The following is a 15,511-nucleotide window of genomic DNA, read 5'->3' as shown; positions in this document are numbered from 1 at the left end:
TTCCAAATTAGTCAGTTAATGTTGTGGGTCCTGATGAGACAGGATTTAGGAAGGCAGAGAGCGGCGGGGAATGCTCCTGGTGATAGGATCCTTAGAGCAAAGGACAGAAGACAAAAGGAGAAGGCTGTATTCGTGAGAAGTGAGCTGGACCATAAGCGCTATAATTAGAAGCTTATAATGTCACCACACTGCTTTCTGTAATGTAATATTTTTGTTGTCTGTTATTTTCCTTGATTCAGGTTTTGTATTTTTCATGATGTAATAGTGAGATCTAGTCTAATTTTTCTGTGTATTTGGATACATTGAGTAGAGTGCTCTGGCTGAGTAAAGAGTTTCACATATGGGAGACTTGAGAAACAAGAGAGGCAAGGAAAGTTAGGTCAGATTATGAAAATTCTTAAAATGTTTATATTGGACTTAATCCTTCAGAAGTCATTTAGTGTTCTCTTTTCTTTTTTTGTAATTGAGAGCACCATGAGGAAAGGAGTGTTTTTGATGATCTATTTTATTTTATTTCTTTCTCTTTTCTTGGAGGAAGATTGGCCCTAAGCTAACATCCGTGCCCATCTTCCTCCATTTCATCCGGGGCTCGCCTGCCACAGCATGGCCTGATAAGCAGTGTATAGGTCTGTGCCAGAATGGGAACCTACACACCCCAGGCCGCCAAAGAGGAGCACACAAACTTAACCACTACACCACCGGGCTGGCCCCATTTTTGATGATTTCTAAGGGGTAAAAACTAGGCAGGGAGATTAGGTAAGATGATATAGCAAAAATTCAGGCATTAAGAAATAAGGTTAGACTAGGCTGGCGATGGCGGCCATGGATTGGAAAGGAAGGAAGGATGGATGCAGCATCATAAGGGAAAAATTTGCTTCTTTCCCTTTGTCTTTTCAGCCATTTGGGCTTAACGGTGTTCAGTGCTCCTGATTTATTTCCCTTCCCATTTATATTTTCCTTCTTCCCTCGATAATCTACTTTTGCTTTCCCATTTTTCCCTCTCTTCTCTCCTTTGCTTGCATTCTTATCACCTTCCCTGACAGGACGATGACTGAATCAGGCAGGTAGACATGAAATGGGAGATCTGAGTAGAAACTAACTATAAGATTTACTAATTAGAGCATGTTGCTGCTTAACACATTTTTTTTTAACCTTTCATCTGCAGTTAAAAAGAAGAAAAGAAAGGTGAGGAGGCAAAAAAGGAGTAGAGAGGAAAAGGGAGAGACTCATTTATCCATTCATTCAAGAAGTGCTGTGTTTCCAGAGAAAGAGAGAGTGCCAAAGAGATAGAGAAAACACCACACAATAATTTGTGTTATTGTAGTTGTATCATCTATTTCCCCTTCTAACTCAGTTGGGTAAAGTAGAGATGCCAGATGGGAGGCTAAAGACTAAGGTGAGATGGGCAGTCTCCCTCCCTCCCTTATTGCCTGCTGCTTCTCATATCAAAAGATGGAGTCTACATCCCTCCCCCTAGGCCTCAGTGACTGGCTCAACCAATAGGATGCTGTGGAGGTGACTTTCTGGGACTTCTGAGGCTAGGCTGTAAGAAGCCTGGTCTTTTGGAATATATCCTCTTGAGATGCTTTCTTTTGGAACCCAGCCACCACTTTGAGAGATGCCCAAGTCACATGAAGAGGCCACATGCAGGCCCTCCAGTTGGCAGCCCCAAATAAGATAACAGCCAGCATCCTCAGCAAACACAGAAATGAACCATCTTGACATCCAGCACAATAGAGGCAAAGAGGATTTCAGCCCAAGCTGACATCTGACTGTACTTCCTAGGAGACCCCAAGCAAGAACTGCCCAGCGAATCCCAGCCAATCCACAGAACAATAAGAGACAAGAATAAGTTACTGTTTCAAGCTACTCGACTTTGTTGTGGTTTGTTATACAGCAATAGATAGCTTTTTTCATCCTTACACGAGACACAAAGAATATCGAAAGTTTGAAGATTCATAATGCCACCCAGAATGCATGTATATTTTTTACGTATTTTTTTCCTTTTAAAGGTCACTTTCTTATTCATTAGCCTTGAAATTGGAATTTCAATTGACCTTGATCAGAAATCCTAAGAAATGCTTAAGCAAATATTTTAAGCACTATCATATTTTGAGTACTAGTTCAGGATAAAGTGGTATTGATGTGACAAGAATAATGGATGCGTAATTAGAAGATGGAGTTTAAGTCCTAGTTCTGTCATTTATTACTGTGTGGCCTACAACAAGTTATTTAACATTTCTGCTTCCTAGTTTCCAATGCTATAATGTAATCGAAGGTATTTAGTGATGCATGACAAAACACAGACATTCAGTGAATTTCCATTTCTTTCCTTCCTATGAAAGTCCTGTACTCATAAGTGCAACCATATCAGAGCCTATCATACTGCTTCCTAAAACTAAATATTTTTATTATGTATCAAAGGTTTCCCTTGATAACTATTTCATAAGCTTCCATAGTGTTGCCTTTACTAGTGTGATCTGCCTCACTTTTCCTGTGGGATAGTTTACTTAATAGATTTTGGGGACTCATCCTGTTGCTGGATTCTTACAAAGACTCTTTTGTGATAACCTTCTTTGGTTTTCAAGGACATGACCCCGTTTCTCGAGTGTGGTTCCCTACTGTAGCATAAATGTTAACAAGTTAAATGCATATCACATAAGAATTTTAATTGTTCATCATATGTTTATGTATTGAAATATAGAGTCGAATTGATATAATTGGTAACATTACCCATTTGCTTTGATTTGAGATGTCAAGTGATTGAAAAAATTTTTAATTCAGAATTGAATTACCTTGCTTATTTGAATTTATCATTTTTGCGTAATTAGGATGAACTAATTTAATTTGCAGTTATCCTTAAATGACTTAACTGATGTCTGCTGAGGTGCTCAAGGCCACAGGATTATGGAGTCATGCTGAACATCACTCTGTCTCTTAGGGTTGGAAGTACAAGTCCACCTTGTGAAGCCTGGAGACAGAAGTTACAAGCTTGATTTTTTCTCCATTAATGTTTTTTTTCTGTTTTGTCCCCCTCACCTCACTCTAGGCTGCATCATGTTTCCCAGAAGGACCACATATTGCATTTGGAGGTGGTCCTCCTTTTCCAACTTTGTTCTGATTTTATGTCATTTTTACTTGGTGTTGAGCTCACATCTCAGTTCTGCAAAGGAAAGCTGGTTATTTATCTGGTAACTTGTGGTTGGAATCCCCAAGAGAGTGCTCTTTATAGAGACTGAGGGTCCTTTAGCAAATATTGCTTTTTGATGATGCATTTTAATAAGCCTTTTAAAAATCTGGATACCAGACTACCGGCTAGGGTACCTGGAAGCAATAATTTTAAAATAGTGCTTTTCAAACTGTCGCTCCTGACCCACTAGTGGATTATGAAATAATTCTAGAGAGTGTGACAAGCACTTAAAAAACAATGAAACAAAATGGAATAGATAATATTAGAGTGTATTACACGTAAAAAGGTAAGAAGAGTTTCATAAAATTTTTATATTCTTTTGGTGTGTGTGCGTATATACTGATTTATGATAAAACATAATTTATAGATTTATTTTGTGAGTTGCCATCAAAAGAATTTGAAAGTCACTGCCATGGATTTAAAGTTATCTGAAACACAGTTTTGTAATATAGCAGTTTGAAATGAAGCCCCAACAATATATGTAACAAAAAAAAGTGTAGATAGGTTTTAGCTGCAAATTTTAAAGGGATTGGCAAGTTACTTTTCCTGAGAAGTCTAGCCCTGGGATGACTGGGTATTTTCCAAAGGGCCAGGAACCAGTTATCCCAATAAACGGTAGGGGCCTAAATGCTCTCTCCCTGGGAGGCTCTGAGGTAACGTTCCTCATCTCACTTGTAATGCTGCTGTTGCCCTGCTGCAGTGGCTGTTGGAAGTACTGCGTCTTCCCTAACCAGATCAGAAGGACCCAGTTTTCCCAAAGTCTTGGTCTGCCAGAAAGATGGCATTGCACTTCTCCCCGATTTGTGGGACCTGCACCCAGCTTGGAGAGCTGGAAAACTCCAGCCCTTAACTCCCCTCTTTGCTAGGGAACCACGTTTTCCTTCCCACTGGGTCCTTGGAAGATGGGAAGCAGCAGTAAGGTTACTTGTGTTTTATCCACACCATGTGAGTCTGTGTTTTTGTGTGAAGGCTGACTCATGTGGAGGAAAGTTCTATGCCTAGAATTATAAAATTAACGCTAATCAGAGTAATGTAGCATCCCACTTCCAATCTGCTAATGAGCTTTGGGGAGAGATGGCACATCTTCCTGCAGCTGATGGATGCCCCTTTTAGAGGATCTACAACATCCTCCCCAGGTCTTCACTCAGCTGGGCTAACACACTTCAGAACAAAAGAATCCTCAGGGCAGGATGGGACCCCTTGCTTTTTGGTTCTTGTCCCTTGAATCAGTCTACTCTCTCTGCCACTAAAATGGCTGCCTATTAAACTCATCAGTGGAATCTGCCATACTGTGTCACTTAAACTTTTTCCATCTGCTTATGGTTTTTACTTGTTTTTCATAGAAAGCCCTGACCTAAATCTCTACTCTTCTTTTATAATGCTTTCATTTTGACCTTACTACTGCTGAAAGTCAACCAAACTCATTCATCACTGTCCCTCCCCCCAATCTCCATGAACAGTATCCTGTTATCCAGGTTTTTAACATACACTCAAGAGATTGTCAACAAAAATGGACTAAATCTTTACATGGAACTTCTTTACCCCCACATGGGACATTTTCAAGAATAGGAGCTTTCAGATGAATTAACAATGTAGATAAATTTGTTACCAACACTAGAATCTCATTCTAAAATATTTTCTACAGCTCAAAACATGGCATAAGGCAGATTCCTATTTAAGAGAAAGGGCCTTCTTTTAAGTTGTCTTGAAGATTCTGAGACTGTCCTTAAGAGCAGTGCTATGAGAGGATATGAGGCACAATCTCAGTCACCCCAAGAGTTAATTTAAATGGAGAAAGTGAGATGGTTTCCCAAAACATTGGAATTGATTTTTCCCTGAGTCTCTCCATAGTTGTAGATTCTGATAATCACAGAATATAGAGAAGGAAGAAACTTGGTGATCCTTCTAACTGCCTCATCTCACAAACCAAGAAATTGAGGATCAGAGACATGAGGTCATTAGAGTCATCCAGTTACTTAGTTGCTTACTTCGACTAGGGTGGTTTCAGAAAGGATGCAGAAAAGTAGAAGTATTTGAGAGCTACTTAGGGACTGTATTAATCAACACTGTAATAATCAGCTCTGTGTCCTTGGGTGCTGCGACAGCTGGGGGTCCACTGCTGCAGCTGACAAATAAAGTGTGAGGAAGAAACAAAAACTGAGGGAGTCCATCACCACTAGACCTGCCTTATAAGAAATGTCAAAAAGAGCTCTCCTGTCTGAAATGAAAAGGCAAAGGATACAAAGCTTTAAACAAGTTGATAAATAGATAAAATCAGAAAACTGCAACTCTGTATCAGAACATGGTAGTAAACAATTATGATGCAAAGGTTAAAGGGAAAGAAAGCATTAAAAATAACATTAACCATTCCAATTTGGTAACAAATTCACAATACAGAAAGAAATAATTTTGACAACAAAAATAGCAAGGTAAGAAGAAAAGGACAGAACTTGCCTAGTCAAATGAAGCAAAAATGCTATCAGCAGAAAAAGAACTATCTCATCTGTGAGACCTTTTATACAAACCTCATGGTAACCACAAAACAAAAATTAAGGCAGAGTCACGAAACATAAAAAAAGAGGAAATTGAAAAACACACCACCAAAAACCGTCAAGCTGAAATTGTAGTGAGAAACACAAGGAAAAAGAAACAAAGGAAATATAGAGCAACCATAAAACAAAAGATAAAATGGCAATAGTAAGTCCCTATATATCCATAATCATCCTAAATGTAAATGGATTGAATGCACCAATGAAAAGACAGAGAGGCTGGACAGGTTAAGAAAAAGACCCAAAAATGTGCTGCCTCCAGGAGACCCATCTCAGCTCTAAAGAAAAACATAGGCTCAGAGTGAAGGGGTGGAAGATGATACTCCAACCAAATGACAACCAAAAGAAAGTGAGTGTAGCCATAATTCTATCAGACGAAATAGACTGCAAGCCAAAAAAGACAAGAGACAAAGATGGGCATTATATAATGATAAAGGGGATAATCCATCAAGAAGACATAACATTTATTAATATATATGCACCTAACGTAGAAGCACCAAAGTCTATAAAACAACTATTAACAGATCTAAAGGGAGAAACTGACAGCAACACCATAAGAGTAGGGAACTTTAATAACCCACTTACATCAACGGATAGGTCTTCTAGAGAGAAAAATCAACAAAGAGACGTTGATCTTAAATGAAACACTAGACCAGATGAATTGAACAGATACATATATAATATTCAATCCAAAAGCAGCAGGATATACATTTTCTCTCCAGTACACATGAAACATTCTCAAAGATACACTGTTTGTTGGGAAACAAAACAACTCCCAATAAACTTAAGAAGACTGAAAAGATATCAAGCATCTTTTCCAACCACAATGGTATGAAACTAGAAATCAACCACAAGGAGAAAGCTGGCAAAGTCACAAATAGGTGGAGCCTAAACAACGTGCTATTCATTAACTATTGGAACAACAACAAAATTAAAGGAGAAATGGAAAAATATCTGGAGACAAATGAAAAGGAAAATACAGTGTACCAAAATCTATTGGATACAGCAAAAGCAGTACTAAGAGGGAAGTTCCTAGCAACACAGGCCTACCTTGAGAAACAGGAAAAATCTCAAATAAACAATCTAACAATACATCCAAAAGAATCAGAAAAGAAGAAAAATGAAGTGCCCAAACTCAGGAGAACAAAGGAACTACTAGAAATCAGAGCTGAAATAAATGACATGGAGAGTAAAAAGAAAATAGAAAAGATCAGCGAAACTAAGAGCTACTTCTTTGAAAATATAAACAAAATTGACAAACCTTTAGGTAGAATAAGACAAAAAGAGAGAAGCCTCAAATAAAATCAGAAAGAGAAGAAATCACAAGCAATATAACAGAAATACAAAGGATTACAACAGTATTCTTTATCAATGTTATAAACTACATTAACAAAATGAAGAATAAAAATCACATGATCATCTCAACAGATGCAGAGAAAGCATTTGACAAGATTCACCACATATTTATGATAATAACTCTCAATAAAATAATTATAGAAGGAAAGTACCTCAACATAATAAAGGCCATATATGACAAACCAACAGCTAACATTATACTCAATGGTGTAAACTGATAGCTATCCCTCTAAGAGCAGGAACAAGACAAGGATGCCCACGCTCACTTCTTAGTCCTAGCCAGAGCAATCAAATAAAAAAAATAAATAAAACATATTCAAACTGGAAAGGAAGAAGTAAAACTGTCACTACTTGTGGATGATGAGATTTTACATATAGAAAACGCTAAAGAATCCATCAAAAAACTAAAAACAAACGAGCAGAAATAAAAAATCAAGAATACAATCCTATTTACAATCACAACAAAAAGAATTAAGTGGGTAGGAATAAATTTAACCAATGAGGTGAAAGACCTATACACTGAAGACTATAAGACATTGTTGAAAGAAATTAAAGAAGACATAAAGAAATAGAAGGATATTCTGTGCTCATGGATTAGAAGAATTAACATAGTGAAAAAGTCCATATTACCTAAAGCAATCTACAGATTCAATGTAATCCCTATCAAAACTCCAATGACATTTTTCACAGAAATAGAAAGAATTCTAAAATTTATTGGAAACAAAAGTCCCCAAAGAGCCACAGCACTCCAGAGAAAAAAGAACAAAGCTGGAGGCATCACATTCCCTAATTTCAAAGTATACTACAAAGCTGTATTAATCAAAACAGCACGATACTGGCAGAAAAGCAGACACAGATCAATGGAACAGAATTGATAGCCAAGAAATAAACCCATACATTTAGGAACAGCCAATTTTCAACAAAGGAGCTAAGAACATACAATGGAGAAGGGAAAGTCTCTTCAATAAACACTGTTGGGAAAACGGACAGCCGCACACAGAAGAATGAAAGCAGACCATTATCTTACACCATGCACAAAAATTAACTCAAAATGGATGAAACACTTGAATGTAAGACCTGAAACCATAAAACTCCAAAGAAGAAAACGTAGGCAGTAAGCTCTTTGCTATCATTCTTAGCAGTATCTTTTTGAATATGTCTCCTCAGGAAAGGGAAACAAAAGAAAAAATAAGCTAATGGGACTACATCAAACTAAAAAGCGTCTGTATGGCAAAGGAAACATCAATAAAATGAAAAGACAACCTAGCAACTGGAAGAAGATATCTGCAAATCATTTATCCAATAAGGGGTTGCTATCCAAAATATATGAAGAACTCAACAACAAAAGAACAAACTTAGTCAAGAAATGGTCAGAGGATTTGAACAGACATTTTCCCAAAGATATACAGATGGCCAACAGGCACATGAAAAGATGTTCAACATCACTAATAATTAGAGAAATACAAATCAAAACCACAATGAGATATCACCTCATGCCCATCAGAATGGCTATTATTAAAAAGACAAGAAATAAGAAGTGTTGGAGAGGGGCCAGTGCCATGGCCGAGTGGTTAAGTTCGTGTGCGCTACTCACTTCAGCAGCCCAGGGTTTTGCCGGTTTGGATCCTGGGCCTGGACACGGCACCACTCATCAAGCCATGCTGAGGTGGCATCCCACACAGCACAGCCAGAAGGACATACAACTAGAATATACAACTATGTACTGGGAGGGTTTGGGGAGAACAAGAAGGAAAATAAGATAGACAACAGATGTTAGCTCAGGTGCCAATCTTTACAAAGAAAACAGAAGTGTTGGAGAGGATGTGGAGAAAAGGGAGCCCTCATACACTGCTGGTGGGAATGTAAATTGGTGCAGCCACTGTGGAAAACAGTACAGAGATTCCTCAGAAACTTAAAAATAGAATGACCAGGCATGACATCAGCTTCACGGCGGAGTGAGCTCTTCCCTTAGACTCTCCTCCCTAAGAAACAATGAAAAGGACATTCATAAACCAACAGAGGACAAGCACACAACACAAAAGACATCTGAGAGACCCATGCAGCCATATGTCTGAAGGTGGACGTGCTGGACCCCCCAGGAGGAAGGAGGAGGAAGTAAGGGGATCTCCTCTCCCTCCCCAGCAATGACCCAGGGCACAGGACCATGCACAGCTCTGAGAAAAGAGGGGCCTGGGGGGAGACTCTGTGGGAAAGCCTTCGCTCTCCAAGTTCCCTCACATCCCATAGGAAAGCTCCACAGAGGAGGCTAAGCTATTGTGGGGTTGTCTTCATGAAGGCAGCACGCCAGGAGGACAGACAGCGAGGGCAAACAGAGAACACCCACGGGATGGCACATGCAAAAGAAGTGCCCCTCCCCCTGCTGGGCTCACAAGCTCAGCCAGTCAGCCAGAGCAAGGGACCCCGTCTAGAGTGCCCATGCGTACGTTAGCAAAGCAGCAGCTACAAGCAGGCAATCGCAGATGGGTCCTGTCAGCATAGATTCCAAAGGACAAGCACAGACACCAGGGATCACAGCAGGCTCAGAATACACAGCTCCTGAACCTCCTCCATTGGCGGCAGGTGGAATCTGCAACCAGATACTATCTATGTGAAGGCACAAACCAACCCCATCAAATAGTATGAAGAAATATATTAATAGTCCAGACCAGAAGGAAAATGAAAAGCACCTAGAAATCAATCCTGAAGGCACACAAATTTACAATGTAAATGACAGAGAATTCAAAATAGCTAACATTAAAAAACTCAACGAGTTACAAGAAAATTCAGATAGTTCAATTAAATCAGGAATAAAATTAATAAACAGAGGGAATACTTCACAAAAGAGATTGACCCTATAAAGAGAAACCAATCAGAAATGTTGGAGATGAAAAACACAATGAGATATAGAAAAATCTGGACACACTGAATTACAGAGCTGACGTTATGGAAGACGGAATTAGCAATCTGGAGGACCGAAATATAGAAAGGCTTCAGATGGAGGAGGAGAGAGAATTAAGACTAAAAAGAAATGAAGAAATTCTCTGAGAAATATCTGATTCAATTGGGAAATGCAACATAAAAACTATGGGTATTATAGAGGGAGAAGGGAGGGAGAAAGGAGCAGAAAGTCTGTTCAAACCTGGGAAAGGAGCTGGAATAACAAGTAAAAGACGCTAACAGAACTTCTGATTACATCCATGTAAAAAGACCTACTCCAAGGCATAGAGTAGTAAAACTGGCAAAAGTCAGTGACAAAGAAGAAATATTTTTAAAGGCAGCAAGGCAGAAGAAAATAACTTACAAAGACCATATCAAACTTTCAGGAGATTTCTCAGCAGAATCTTTACAGGCTACGAGAAGGGAGAATGAGATATTCAAAATTCTGAAAGACAAAAACCTTCAGCTGAGAATACTCTATCCAGGGAAAAATATCCTACAGATATGGTGGAGAAATAAAAACTTTCCCACATAAACAAAAGCTGAGGTAGTTCATCGCCACAAGACACCCCAAACAGGAAATGCTCAAGAAGACCTTCATACCTGAAAAAGAAAAAAAAGAGTTCACAAAGCCTTGAGCAAGGAGATAAATAGGCAGGCAAAGTCAGAAAATTGCAGCTCTCTACCAGAAGAGGTTAGCAAAAACTTAATTATGACATGAAAGATAAAGGGAAGGAAAACATCAAAAATAACTATACTCTTGTGATTTTAACCACAAAATCACAACACAAAACAGAATGTGTTATGACCAACAAATCAGAGGAAGAGGAAAGGGATGGAACTGGCTTAGACCAAGGAAATAAGAGGCTATCAGAAAATGGTATATCTCATCTACGAGATTTTTTATACAAACCTGATGGTAACCACTAAAAAAATAATCAGAACAGAGACACAAATGATACCAAAAAAAGAAAACTGAGGGGCTGTCCCAGTGGCATAATGGTTAAGTTCGCATGCTCTGCTTCAGCCACCCAGGGTTTGCAGCTTCAGGTCCCAGGCACAGACCTATGCATCTCTCATCAAGCCCTGCTGTGCTGGCATCCCACATACAAAAAACAGAGGAAGATTGTTGCTGAGCTAACATCTGTGGCAATCTTCCTCAAGCTAAAAGAGAGGAAGATTGCTTACAGATGTTAGCTCAGGGCCAGTCTTCCTCACACACAAAAGAGAGAAAACTGAGAAAACCATCATAGAGAACTACCAAACTGAACTGGCAGTCCAAAATACACAAGACGAGAAACAAGGGAAATACAGAGCTGGAAAACAAGTGACAAAATGGCAGCATTAAGCCCTTATATATAAATAATCACTCTAAATGTAAATGGATTGAATTCTCCAATCAAAAGACAGAGTGGTGGGATGGATTGAAAAACAAGACTCATCAATATGCTGACTCCAGGAAACACTCTTAGCTCTAAAGACAAACACAGGCTCAGAGTGAAGGGATGGAAGATGATACTCTGAGCTAATGGCAAACAAAAGAAAGCAGTTATTGCAATACTTATATCAGACACAGTAGACCTCAAGATAAAAAAGGCAACGAGAGACAAAGAGGGGCAGTATATAATGGTAAAAGGGACACTCCAACAAGAAGACATAACACTTATAAATATATGTGTACCCAACAAAGGAGTACCAAAGTACATAAAGCAACTATTAACAGACCTAAAAAGAGATATTAACAACAACATAATAATAGCAGGGGGCCCCAATAGTCTACTTACATCGATGGATAGATCATCCAGACATAAAGTTAACAAGGAAATAGTGGAATTAAATGAAAAACTAGACAAGATGGACTTAATAGATATATATGGAACATTCTGTCCAAAAATAGCAGAATACACATTCTTCTCAAGTGCACATGGAGCATTCAAAGGACAGACCATATGTTTCGAAACAAGATAGGCCTCAATAAATTTAAGAAGATTGAAATCACATCAAGCATCTTTTCTGACCAAAATGCTATGAGACTAGAAATCAGCTACAGGAAAAAAGCTGGGAAAGTGACAAATATGTGGACACTAAACAACATGCTACTGAACAACCAATGGATCATTCAAGAAATTAAAAGAGAAATCAAAAAATATCTGGAGACAAATGAAAATGAAAATACACCACACCAACTCATATGGGATGCAGAAAAAAGTGGTCCTATGAGGGAAATTCATAGCAATATAGGCCCAGCTTAAAAAACAAGAAAGATCTCAAATAAGCAATCTTAAAATACAGTTAGAAAATGAAGAACCAACAAAGCCCAAAGTCAGCCGAAGGAGGGAAATAATAAAAATCAGAGCAGAAATAAATGAAATTGAAACCAAAAAAGAAAAAAGAACAGTAGAAAAGATCAGTGAAACAAAGAGCTGGTTCTTTGAGAAGATATGCAAAATTGACAAACCCTTAGCCTGACTCTCTAAGAAAACAAGAGAGAAGGCTCAAATAAATAAAATTAGAAATGAAAGAGGAGAAATTACAACAGATACCACAGAAATATAAAGGATTATAAGAGAATACTATGAAAAACTATATAGCAACAAACTGGACAATCTAGAAGAAACAGATAAATTCTAAGACTCATACAACTTCCCAAAAGTGAATCAAGAAGAAACAGAAAATGTGAATAGCCCAATCACAAGTAAAGAGATTGAAACAGGTAGCTTAGTGGGAAACTACTTACCCTGACAAGGTTACCCACTCAAAGCTAACAGCCAACATCACAATTAATAGTAAAACACGGTGTATTTTTCCTCAAGACTGACTTGATTTCTACTATTTCTACTTCTCCTTTTCCTTTAATGCATGGATCCTGCTAAACCTTATAAATCCATTACAATATAAAGTGGGGAATGAATAAAGAGCTCACCTGAGGGATGTTCACTTTCTGTGGCTCCTGGGCGAGTACAGAGGACTGTGGTTCAGCTGAGGGGACAGAAAGAAGACAGGGGTCCTGAGATTTAGCTGCCTTACAGCTCTTAGATTCACCTCCTCAAATCTCAGCACCCCAGTTGGGGATCATCCTCCCCATAGGCACAGGGCCCTCTGGGCTTTGAAAAGGCACAAGAAGGATCATGGACAGGCAGCAACACCTGTCTTTGTGTGATTCTGAAATGACCACGGAGCTGAAATCTGCATTTTTTTACTGAGTGAACATAAACTTTACTCGATTGATTTAACAATAACGCATGCGTCCTTCTGAATAACAGAAAGAAATAAAAACAACCGATCCGTTGAATTAAAGTACGCCAAACGACAAGACACTATTCCTTCATTAAAGTTAACTTAGCAGAAAAATACTCAGTATGCATCATTTATCTATTTTTCTCAGTAATATTATTTAACCCCTGGTATACACAATCCACGGAAAGCCTAGTAAAAGAGATGGGAGGATTTAAGGCAGGAATTTTTAATTGTTCATTTCAGCTGGGAAGTATTTCTCAAAAGGCCCTTTTGATAGATGCTTTTGGTAACTTACCTGTGAGAGAGTGAACTGTCACAAACTGCGTTTCCCTGGACAAGTCACTGAAATTTTCAGGCCCAATGTCTTTAAATCTTTCAAAAGAGTTAGAAGTAGGTGACCTTGGAAAACTCTTCACAGATCATCATTCTTGGATCCTGTGACATCAGGATAACGTCACTAATGTCACATGTGGTGGTGGACATGTGTGACAGCAGCGCATCTGTAAATAGCGGGGGCCATTTAAGGGGACTGGAGACAGAACTTCCTCCCTCTGCCTGGTTGTCCCTTACCCCCAGACCTTGCCCTCATGGCTCTCCAACAAAGCAGCCTTTCCTGAGCAGCCTGCCCCTGGGCCACCCCAGCTCACCTGTACTTCCCAGGGACGGCCCAAATGCCCCACTGTCACACAGTGTGGTGGCTCCTGAAGGTGGCATCATCATCAAGTCTGGTTCATTCTGGGCAGGAGGACCAAGACCTGCTTCTGATCTTGCAAATCTAGCATCTGCTCCTTTCTGGGCTCTGGTCTCTGCTCTGAAGCTCTGGAGAGAGGTCTAAGGTCAGAGGGGCGCTCTCTTCCAGGTACGACTCCCTCACAGAGGCCCCCTGCTTCCTGCCTCACAAGGGCTGGTTTGTTTCAAGGCAACTGGGACATGGATCTGAGAAATAAATTCATCTTAGGGGCAAAAAGCCTGACTCTTGGAATTCATTATAACATTAGACTTCAAGGACAGAAAGCCTGACAATGCAGAGGGGGCCAGGCACCTCTGTCTGACCCAAGGGACCTGAAGAGACACTAGAAATCCCAGGATACATGTGACACACGGTGGGATTCCATCCACATCCTTTCCTTTACATCCCTGGGGACGCAGGGACAGGCCATGTTCCTAAGTGCTGTGAAGGCTGTAATGCCAGTCTTGGGCAGGTGTGACATCAGACAAAGCCTGAGACTGAAGCGAAGCACACCTGCCCTCGAATCCAAATTCCCTGGCTGGGAGCTCCTGACTCGAGCACATTGGGCCACCGACCCGAGCCTCGGTTTCTGGTGAAGTGGTTGTCAGGGTCCATTAAACTATCCAGTAAAAAAACAAAGCGTCCTCTAACTATAACAGCAGTTGTCACTTACTTAAGGCTTCCTACCTGGCACTTGTCTAAAATAGTGATCTATGTTTCCAAACGTCGCCGTGAAACAATCATTATTAATATTTATAGATGAGAACCCTGACTCTCGCCCAGGTTCCTTCTGTCGCCCCTGCTTACAGGTGACAGAGCTGGCACTGACCGGGCCTGTAGTGCTCCAGAGCTCGGCTCCACCGCAGACCCACGGTCACCGTCCGCCTGATAAACGCACTCCTCCCTCCCGCACCCACCGCCGCCGACACGGGCTTCTCTCCGGGCGGGCTGCAGGCAGGCTGGTCACACGATCCTCGGGCATCCCGGACCGCCCCGAACACCTGCGCCCCCCCGGCAGCCCGAGGGCCGGGGTCTCCCCCATCGGCCTTACCCGCTCTGACGGCCCGCCCGGGTTTATACACCGCCGCGGGGGGCGACGAGGTCCCAGACACTTCCTGCTCCCATCCCCAAGCACAGGCACACCCTTCCCAGCTAGTCCCTCGCCCTCGGTGCGCACCCTGCATTTTCCGAGCACACCCCAAAGTTCCCCAACGGTTCTCCGGAGTCCTGAGCAGACAAACGAGGAGGCTACGGCTGCACATGCGCAGAAGGAGCGTGGCGTGCCCTTCCCAGAGTCCAGGCGGTGAACCTCACCTATTTAAAACTACATTTCCCATAGGCCTCTGCGTCTACATTTCAAGTCACTCTTGGCCTTTCCGCGAAAGCGGGATCACGATGTTCTTAAACCTTTTCTGCCCAGGGTCCTCTGAGCCCAAAGAGGTTAAGGGTTAAGCCTGAACTCTGCTGTCAAATGCAAAGGGTAGTCCGCTATTGGCTCCCGATTAAAATAGC

At 40.6% G+C, this 15,511-nt stretch overlaps 1 long non-coding RNA gene across 24 annotated transcripts in view; it reads right to left on the bottom strand.

Moving 5' to 3' along the window:
* The window catches only part of LOC123276648 (uncharacterized), a 197,983-nt gene extending 182,713 nt beyond the window's left edge, over positions 1–15,270 (bottom strand). For 9 of the 24 annotated variants that reach the window (XR_011494107.1, XR_011494086.1, XR_011494085.1 and 6 more), the window contains exons 1-5: positions 15,051–15,189; positions 13,917–14,088; positions 13,565–13,769; positions 12,956–13,011; positions 2,874–2,971 (exon numbers count right to left, since the gene is read on the bottom strand). This is a non-coding gene — a long non-coding RNA (uncharacterized lncRNA). Of the gene's footprint in view, positions 1–2,873; positions 2,972–12,955; positions 13,012–13,564; positions 13,770–13,916; positions 14,089–14,828; positions 14,962–15,050 lie in introns of those variants that run through there. The other 15 variants (XR_011494096.1, XR_011494104.1, XR_011494097.1 and 12 more) reach the window with 11 other exon arrangements.
* Between the last annotated feature and the right edge of the window lie 241 nt (positions 15,271–15,511).

Source organism: Equus asinus, chromosome 14 (genome assembly GCF_041296235.1).
Source record: "Equus asinus isolate D_3611 breed Donkey chromosome 14, EquAss-T2T_v2, whole genome shotgun sequence".
Classification (NCBI taxonomy): Eukaryota; Metazoa; Chordata; class Mammalia; order Perissodactyla; family Equidae; genus Equus; species Equus asinus.
This window is presented reverse-complemented; position numbering and strand designations above follow the sequence as displayed.